Source organism: Monodon monoceros, unplaced genomic scaffold (genome assembly GCF_005190385.1).
Source record: "Monodon monoceros isolate NGI ecotype Baffin Bay Population unplaced genomic scaffold, NGI_Narwhal_1 Super_Scaffold_11, whole genome shotgun sequence".
NCBI lineage: Eukaryota > Metazoa > Chordata > Mammalia > Artiodactyla > Monodontidae > Monodon > Monodon monoceros.
This window is the reverse complement of record NW_021703767.1, coordinates 20,140,727-20,150,972: the sequence shown is the minus strand read 5'-3', so window position 1 is coordinate 20,150,972 and position 10,246 is coordinate 20,140,727. Positions and strand designations below refer to the sequence as shown.

Genomic DNA, 10,246 nt, shown 5'->3' with positions numbered 1-10,246 from the left:
TAGTTTTCTTGTATGCTTTAGTTTCTTATCAAGGGTATTTTTGTTTCTTTGTCTGAGGTGAAGTAGTTGAATCCTCAGGTAGATAGTGCTTAGAGATAAGTTGGAAGTGGAAATGTGCCCAATAAAAATGAGTAACTGAGCTGAAAATAAAGTTATTTTTTATCCAGTCACTTCTGTGAGTTTTTGAAAGCATTTGCAAGGCTTTTGGTGAAAATATACATAAAGAGGTAACAAAAAGGACCTAAGTTGGACAGTATTTTTAAGACATTTGAAAAATCAGTTTGCAATGAATTCTGAAGTCAGAGTACATATATAGCTAGACTCCGTTAGAGTGAATTGAAAGTTCCAATTTTGGCTTTCCAAGTTTGATCTAGTCATTCTATAGAGACGGCACAGCATTTTGAAGTGTTTCACCAATTAACTTTAAGCAATCTGTGCAGTTTTTATTAATATTTCCAACAAGGCTACAAAAATCCTATCGCTAATGAGATCAAAGTGTGCTTCAAACTTGATGCAAGACTGCCATCTTCAAACACAAGAGAACACTACAATGCCATCACACTGTAAATCAACTCACTGACTGGCTCTTTACAAATGTAAGAGAGCAAGGTAGGGAATTAGGAAAATAACAGGGTGAAATTTGGATACAAATTTCAGTTTCTTTCTCTAAATTATTAACTATATAAACAAGAAAATATCTACTCTATTTGCATGTCCTACTAATAGATTTCCTAAACACCATATTCATTACTATTTCATGACAGAATAATATCTTGGAAAAATTCTGTTAATAGGAAACCCAGTTTACGTCTCAGATTTAGCAAGACAGAAACCTGTCAGCAGATAGAAGGGATATCTAGGAAAAGATACAGGTTGTCTAAAAAAAACATCAGGTCTGCTTGTAAGTGATTCACACTTTAACTTCCCCCATTCACTTTCTTCCCCAGCTGGGTTTCCTATTTGGTTCAAACATAATGAGACATTCTATATCATCTAGGACTGCACTAGCATATTCTTTCAATTAAATTTAAATTATAGTTGCATACCTGGCTTTTAGAGTTTCTCTTTCAAAGTCCTTTGCCTATTCAATGAGGATTTTTTATCCACAAGTAACATTATTTTCAATGTATTTTCAATAATTGACTCTTTAATGTTGTGGAAATAAAAGTAATGATGTTGAACCCAGGCTTAACTTAATGCTTGCTGTACTGACTGCTACCAATAATCAAATGAAGTGTTTAACCTTCTAGAATTGTCTCTGAATTTGCTATTAATGGTGAATATTTCATGAACTAGTAAATCAGAAAGCTCTTACATTAAAGAGTCTGTGGAAAATGAAAATCTCCCTTAATATTTGATTTTGAATTAATTATAGGAAAACTGATTATTAACACAAATTAACTTATTTGAAGTGACTTATTTAATTGCAAATAGAGTTGTCATTTGCTATTCCCTGGGGACTGGTTCCAAGACCCTTCTCAGATACCAAAATTTTAGGATGCTCAAGTCCCGTAGTTGGCCCTCGCAACCCACAGTTCCACATCTGTGGATTCAACCAACTGCAGATCATGTAGTGCTGTAGTATTTAAAACAAAACAAAACAAAACAAAAAACAAGTGTAAGTGCACCCGTGTAGTTCAAACTTATGTTGTTCAAAGATCAACTGCACTTAAATAGACATTAAATACATGTAACAAACATTATGTGATTTCAAATAAAATGCTCCTGAATTGATTCAACCTGCATGTGGTAGGCACCAATTATGTGTCAATCATGGTGCCCAGGACTAGAACACAAAGAAGAATGAGAGACTTGAGTTTTACTTGTAAAAAACTAGCACTCTAAGGGCTTCCCTTCCATTTTCTTGTTGATTTGCCTCTATAAAATAATGAAACAATTTAAAAGCTAACTAAACAATATGTGGATTAATATTGAAGCTCTTTTCAGAAATATTATTAAATTTCAACTAAGTACTAAATCCCAATACTGATTTTTTTACTCTTCTTATCATCATTATTATTTTAAAAAAGAAGTAAAATGTACAGATAACACTAGTAATAAATAATCATTAATAGCTACTGCAATATTCACAATTCTTTGCTTGATGTTATTAAAAAAAAATAGTCCTGATGTATAACCCTGGGTAAGATTATTTTCTCTAATTCTTCTCTAGAAGTCAGTATAATTTGTTGCATAAAGAAATTCTTAAAATGCTAAATTGCTTTTTTCCAGTTTGATATGTAACGAATAACCTAATTAATTTCCCAGACTTCCTCATTTTCCACCTGGGCTGAGGGATATTTTACCATTGGGGGGTAGGAGTGGGTAAAATAAAATGAAAGAAGTTAATAGTACTGGCTGAATAAATGAGGTGGAGAGAAAATTTGTGGGGATGACAGCCAGACAGTGTAACACACTCACCTCATCCTCTTGGTGCTATCTCATCACTTCTTTGGTATCTTTGCATAAACCATGTTGTTTTCAGGATTATAGAATTTTAGGTATTTTAAGTTCCCTACTAATCTTTAAATCACAATACAATATTTATTAAAATCTTAATATTAATTGCTCCTTTAAAATGTCAGAGTTTAATTTTAGTTGTAGTTTTATGAATACTAGCAATAATAGTATTAGGGATGGGACTATTAATGATAAAGGTAGTAGTGGTAATATTAGTTATGATTTATTAAGGGTTCACTCTGGCAAAGAATTGTGCTGAATTTGCATTCTTTATTACTTGTTATTCATTCACAATGATTGTGACAATTATTATTATTTGGATGAAAGCCATAACATATTTGAAGACATGATGTCTAATGGCCACTGAGAAAACTATCTTGAGTAGACAAATATTCCCTATTGAGTAGAAATTTGAGGCTTTAGATGGGTGTGTTTTGAGAATATTTCTGAAACCCAAAAACTTTTCAAAAATATTCTCAAAACACACCCATCTAAAGTCACCAAAGTCATATAGATAATCATGGGAGATTTAGTATTGCAATTCTTGATTTATGATTATCTCCTCTTGATGTTTCATAATTTCTTATAAATAGTGCAATGGCAACTTTTGGTTTGAACCCTGTCTATACCACTTACTTTTCACTGATTTGATTTTGGAAAAGTTATTTTAAAGCCCTTGTCTCCATTTCTTCATCTTTAAAATGGGTGTAATAATAGTCTCTTCATAGGATAATTCTAAGTATCCTAGTTTTAACTAATGAAGGTTTCATTATATTAATTCATTAGATCAGTGTTGAACACAGCATTCTAGAAAGTATTAGCCACTACTGTTCTAAGACTAAAGGATCCTTTGCTTTAAATAAGTATATAGCTAATCAATATCTGGTATCACTTAGAGATTATATGCTCATAATAGTCAAATAACTGCATTTGCTTATGTTTATATCTAATAGCCTTAGATAGTTAGCACATTGTAAATAAGTGGTAGGAAAGGAAATACAGTCAATCCATTTTCTATTTTCACTGTTGGTGGCAAATGCAGGTGAAGAACAAGTAAAAACCACAAATTATTTTTATCTATTACACTTTTCTAACTAGAGATAGATTCAAGATTTTAATAGCAAATATATGACCTAAAAGGTGATGCTACAAAATGTACCTACTAACTCTTTGTCAAATTATCAGTTATTGATGTGCCAATTAAAATATCCTGGAGAAAGAGAATGAGATACATTTGGTGTAAGGTTAGGTTGTTTATTTGAGATGTTTCTGGTTTCTTAAGGTAGGCTTGTATAGCTATAAACTTCCCTCTTAGAACTGCTTTTGCTGCATCCCATAGGTTTTTGGTCATTATGTTTTCATTGTCATTTATTTCAAGGTATTTTTTGATTTCCTCTTTGATTTCTTCAGTGATCTCTTGGTTATTAAGTAATGTGTTGTTTAGCCTCCATGTGTTTGTATTTCTTACAGAGTTTTTCCTGTAATTGATATCTAGTCTCACAGTGTTGTGGTTGGAAAAGATGCTTGATACAATTTCAACTTTCTTAAATTTACCAAGGCTTGATTTGTGACCCAAGATATGCTCTATCCTGGAGAATGTTCCATAAGCACTTGAGAAGAAAGTGTATTCTGTTGTTTTTGGATGGAATGTCCTATAAATATCAATTAAGTCCATCTTGTTTAATGTATCATTTCAAGCTTGTGTTTCCTTATTTATTTTCATTTTGGATGATCTGTCCATTGGTGAAAAGTGTGGTGTTAAAGTCCCCTACTATGATTGTGTTGCTGTTGATTTCCCCTTTTATGGCTGTTAGCATTTGCCTTATGTATTGAGGTGCTCCTCTGTTGGGTGCATAAATATTTACAATTGTTATATCTTCTTCTTGGATGGATCCCTTGATCATTATGTAGTGTCTTTCTTTGTCTCTCGTAATAGTCTGTTTTAAAGTCTATATTGTCTGATATGAGAATTGCTACTCCAGCTTTCTTTTGATTTCCATTTTCATGGAATATCTTTTTCCATCCCCTTACTTTCAGTCTGTATGTGTCCTTAGGTCTGAAGTGGGTTTCTTCTACACTGCATGTATACAGGTCTTGTTTATGTATCCATTCAGCCAGTCTATGTCTTTTGGTTGGAGCATTTAATCCATTTACATTTAAGGTAATTATGGATATGTATGTTCCTATTACCATTTTCTTAATTGTTTTGGGTTTATTATTGTAGGTCTTTTCCTTCTCTTGTGTTTCCTGCCTAGAGAAGTTCCTTTAGCATTTGTTGTAAAGCTGGTTTGGTGTTGCTGAATTCTCTTAGCTTTTGCTTGTCTGTAAAGCTTTTAATTTATCCATCAAATCTGAATGAGATCCTTGCTGGGTAAAGTAATCTTGGCTGTAGGTTTTTCTCTTTCATCACTTTAAATATGTTATTCCACTCCCTTCTGGCTTGCAGAGTTTTTGATGAAAGATCAGCCGTTAACCTTATGGGGATTCACTTATGTGTTACTTTTTGTTTTTCCCTTGCTGTGTTTAATATTTGTTCTTTGTATTTAATTTTTGACAGTTTGGTTAATATGTGTCTTGGCATGTTTCCCCTTGGATTTAACCTGTATAGGACTCTCTGTGCTTCCTGGATTTGATTAACTATTTCCTTTCCCATGTTAGGGTAATTTTCAACTATAATCTCTTCAAATATTTTCTCAGTCCCTTTCTTTTTCTCTTCTTCTTCTGGGACCCCTATAATTCTAATGTTGGTGTGTTTAATGCTGTCCCAGAAGTCTCTGAGACTGTCCTCAATTATTTTCATTCTTTTTTCTTTATTCTGCTTGGCAGTAGTTATTTCCACTATTTTATCCTCCAGGTCACTTATCCGTTCTTCTGCCTCAGTTATTCTGTTATTGATCCCTTCTAGAGAATATTTAATTTCATTTATTGTGTTGTTCATCTCTGTTTGTTTGTTGTTTAGTTCTTCTAATTCCTTGTTAAACGTTTCTTGTATATTTTCCATTGTATTCCTAAGATTTCATCTTTACTATCATTATTCTGAATTCTTTTTCATGTAGACTGCCTATTTCCTCTTCATTTGCTACGTCTGGTGTTTTTACCTTGCTCCTTCATCTGCTGTGTGTTTCCCTGTCTTCTCATTTTGCTTAACTTACTGTGTTTGGGGTCTCCTTTTCACAGGCTGCAGGTTCGTAGTTCCCATTGTTTTTGGTGTCTGTCCCCAGTGGCTAAAGTTTGTTCAGTGGGTTGTGTAGGCTTCCTGGTGGAGGGAACTAGTGCCTGTGTTCTGGTGGATGAGGCTGTTTCTTGTCTTTATGGTGGGCAGGTCTACATCTGGTGGTGTGTATTGGGGTGTCTGTGGCCTTATTATGATTTTAGGCAGCCTCTGTGCTAATGGATGGGGTTGTGTTCCTGTCTTGATAGTTGTTTGGCATACAGTGTCCTGCACGGTAGCTTGCTGGTCGTTGAGCGGAGCTGGGTCTTGGCGTTGAGATGGAGATCTCTAGGAGATTTTCACCATTTAATATTATGTGGAGCTGGGAGGTTTCTTGTGGACCAGTGTCCTGAACTTGGCTCTCCCACCTCAGTGGCACAGCCCTGATGCCTGGCTAGAGCACCAACAACCTGTCCTCCACACAGCTCAGAATAAAAAGGAGAAAAAAAAAGAAAGAAAGAAGAAGATAGAATAAAATAAAATAAAGTAAAATAAAGTTACTAAAATAAAACATAAATAATAGTTATTAAGAAAACAATTTTTTTTTTCTTTTTTCAGGGGAAAGCGTGAACACAGTCCCCCACTACCACAAATTATGCAGTCGAGTTTCCCACATTTGGGGAAATCGCAGGGGTCAGCACATCTGGAGTGCAATGGATAAGCCCCTCCCTCGGAAAACCACCTTCGTGATCATGGTATCTCCCCTGCCAGGTAAGTATAGAAAACAAAATTTTTTAATAAAAAAAAAAACAAAAAAAAGAACAAAAAACTGAAACAAAAACAAACAAAAAAAATGGACAGACAGAACCCTAGGACAAATGGTTAAAGCAAAGCTATACAGACAAAATCACACACAGAAGCATGCACATACATACTCACAAATAGAGAAAAAGGGAAAAAAAAAAAAAAAACACCATATATCATTGCTCCCAAAGTCCACATCCTCAATTTGGGATGATTCGATGTCTATTCAGGTATTCCACAGATGCAGGTACATCAGGTTGATTGTGGAGATTTAATCCTCTGCTCCTGAGGCTGCTGGGAGAGATTTCCCTTTCTCTTCCTTGTTCGCACAGCTCCCGGGGTTCAGCTTTGGATTTGTACCCGCCTCGGCATGTAGGTCGCCTGAGGGCGTCTTTTCTTCACTCAGACAGGACGGGGTTAAAGGCGCAGCTGATTTGGGGGCTCTGGCTCACTCAGGCTGGGGGGAGGGAGGGGTACGGATGGGGGGTGAGCCTGCGGCAGCAGAGGCCAGCGTGACGTTGCAAAAGCCTGAGGTGTCCAGTGTGTTTCCTGGGAAAGTCTCTGGATCACATGACCCTAGCAGTGGCGGGGTGCCCAGGCTCCCCGGAAGCAGGGTGTGTGGATAGTGACATGTGCTCGTACACAGGCTTCTTGGTGGCTGCAGCAGCAGCCTTTGCGTCTCATGCCCGTCTGTGGGGTCCGTGCTGATAGCCGCGGCTCGTGCCCGTCTCTGGAGCTCCTTTAAGCAGCGCTCTGAATCCCCTCTCCTTGCACACCAGGAAACAAAGAGGCAAGAAAAAGTCTGTTGTCTCTTAGGCAGTTCCAGACTTTTCCCGGACTCCTTCCCGGCTAGCCATGGTGCACTAGCCCCCTTCAGGCTGTGCTCACGCCGCCAACCCCAGTCCTCTCCCTGGGATCCGACCTCCGAAGCCTGAGCCTCAGCTCCCAGCCCCCGCCCGCCCCGGCGCGTGAGCAGACAAGCCTCTCGGGCTGGTGAGTGCTGGGCAGCACCGATCCCCTGTGCAGGAATCGATCTACTTTGCCCTCCGCACCCCTGTGGCTGCGCTCTCCTCCGTGGTCCGAAGCTCCCCCCTCCGCCACTAGCAGTGTCCGCCCACAAAGGGGCTTCTAGTGTGTGGAAACGTTTCCTCCTTCACAGCTCCCTCCCAGAGGTGCAGGTCCCGTCCCTATTCTTTGTCTCCTTTTTTTTCTTTTTTCTTTTGCCTTACCCAGGTATGTGGGGGAGTTTCTTGCCTTTAGGGAAGCCTGAGGTCTTCTGCCAGTGTTCAGTAGGTGTTCTGTAGAAGTTTTTCCACATGTAGATGTATTTCTGGTGTATTTGTGGGAAGGAAGGTGATCTCCACGTCTTGCTCTTCTGCCATCTTGAAGCTCCTCTCCCTAGTTATATTGATGAAACACAATTCTAATATCGCTTTATGAAAGGTGTCATAAAATGTTACTTATTGCATTTAGCTTATGTAAATTTCTTGTGCTGTTGTTTATAAGGCTAAGTAATTCATGTCTGATACTTCATATGCAACCAACTAATGCAATATTTTGAATGGCATATAAGGGCAAATAAAGACTAAACTATTACAAGAAAAAAAAAAAAACAGATGAAGTCTGTTTTATCCAACCATGTTAGCAGTGGTTGTATCTGTAGTTTTTACATGGTGACATAATAGAAATGAAACAAATGTGGTCTCCACATAAGAAATGTTAGTAGAATGGAAATAACATTGATTGTATAAATATAATATTTTAAATGATTGATGATTTACTTATTAAATTATTAAAATATATATTCTCGGCTTAGTAAATATGACTGTCTATTTCCTGCTGAAACAAAGTTAAGCAAAAATAACTTTACATCTCTCAAGTTTATTATTCAAGTACTATTCAGTGCTCTACATCTCCCAGGTGTTCATGATAATTTATTAAAACTCGTAGCTTTCAGGCAACCATTGGGGCAGGATAAACAGAAGTTATTCAAATTCTTTCTCATCTCTCTTACTAGATTGCAGTGTATGTTGGTAGATGCTAATAAGTTATTTACTGAAAGTTTCATTTTGGAGAAAGGGGATTGATTTCAGTCAATGCTTTCCAAGGTTTTCAAGTTCCTCACTTATATCACACACAAGAAAAGTAGAGTATAAAAGCTTAATCTTTGGATAAGGCTGCAATTGTTGGTGTTTCACTCTTCAGTTGTCAATTGCTTCGGAATAAGCTACTCCAAAATTCAGTAGCTTAGAACACCACCATTTTATTATGTCTTACAATTCTGTGGGTCCAGTGGTGACAGCTCACCTCTTGTAGCCAAGTGTCTGCTTGGCTACAACATTCAATATGACTTCCCTCATGTGCCTAGTGTATTAGATGGGGTGGCTGGAAGGACTTGAGTGTAGATGGAATGCTTTGATTTAGGCCATATATCTGGAACCTTTCTCAACATCTGCTCAGTTCTTCTCTAGGTGGTTTCTCCACTATCGCTATGTGGGCTTCGTACAGCATGGCAACTTGATTCCACACGACAGGAATGAAGCTTGCTACACTCTCAGTGCCTGAGCTCAGAAATCTCAAATTATCACTTGTAATATGTTCCAGTGGTCCAAGGCAGCCACAAAGATGGTCCATATTTGACATGAGGAAAAAGTAAGCTTTAGGTCTTGAAACTAGGTACAGAGCATGTGCACAGTACAGAGGAGGTGTCATTGGGCAATTTCTTTTGGGACTAATTTGCAAATCCCAAACCAGAATTTTCACCTATTATTCATTTGTTTAATTTTGTGAAAACCTGAAAGTTATCTGGCTTAATTTCATTGAAAAGTATTTACCAGGATCTTACTTGTGCTGTATAGCTAGGTTAGCTTTTGAGAATTTAGCATAGAAGAAAAACATTTTTGAATAAACATTTTAAAAATAAATTATGTTCTTATTATAGCTATTTCTCAATATTTGGGGATTTTTAAAATTCACTTTCAAATAAAACAATAAAGCTTAACTGTTATGAATGTTAACATTTTAATTTAGAAAAAATCTACAAAATAAAAGCAAAATTAAAACTTTTAAGGGCTTCCCTGGTGGCACAGTGGTTGAGAGTCCGCCTGCCGATGCAGGGGACACGGGTTCGTGCCCCGGTCTGGGAAGATCCCACATGCCGTGGAGCGGCTGGGCCCGAGAGCCATGGCCACTGAGCCTGTGCGTCTGGAGCCTGGGCTCCACAACGGGAGAGGCCACAACAGTGAGAGGCCCGCGTACCGTGAAAAAATAAAAACAAAACAAAACAAAACAAAACTTTTAAGAACGTCTCAATTGCTTCAATAGTTCAAGAGCAATTAAATTTCCCAATTTTGAACATCTATTTATTTTCCTTTATATGTTTACAAAGCTCTTTAAAAATATTGTTCTTTATGGTCTTATAAGCATATAAAACACATTAACATAAATGTCTCTTGCTCTTCAAACATTTTTTTTCTTTCATAATGAAATCATTTTAGTAGGTTCTAATTAAATCAATGAACCATAAATACTAGGGCAACTGATCAACTGAAGAATTCTTGCTGTATTCAGTAGAAGTAATTCCTAGGGTTTTGTGTTTAATTCACTTCATTTTACAGGTTCATTAACCATAAAAAACATCAATTTTATTCAATACTTTTCTTGGCACACTGACTGATTAACTTTCCAAGGAATGAGACGTATGGTTGAGACATATTCTGCTCTATGAAAATTTTTTCTCACATGAATGTAATTTCATAAAGTTGCCAAGAAGTTTTTATTTCTAGACAAATACAAATATATGCCTACTGTATGCACTATCAGTGCTCTTAA

At 36.9% G+C, this 10,246-nt stretch overlaps 1 non-coding gene across 1 annotated transcript; it reads right to left on the bottom strand.

Moving 5' to 3' along the window:
- Positions 1-6,226: 6,226 nt before the first annotated feature.
- LOC114891408 lies at positions 6,227-6,390 on the bottom strand. Its single transcript, XR_003792513.1, has one exon. It is a non-coding gene; the product is annotated as a U1 spliceosomal RNA (small nuclear RNA).
- Between the last annotated feature and the right edge of the window lie 3,856 nt (positions 6,391-10,246).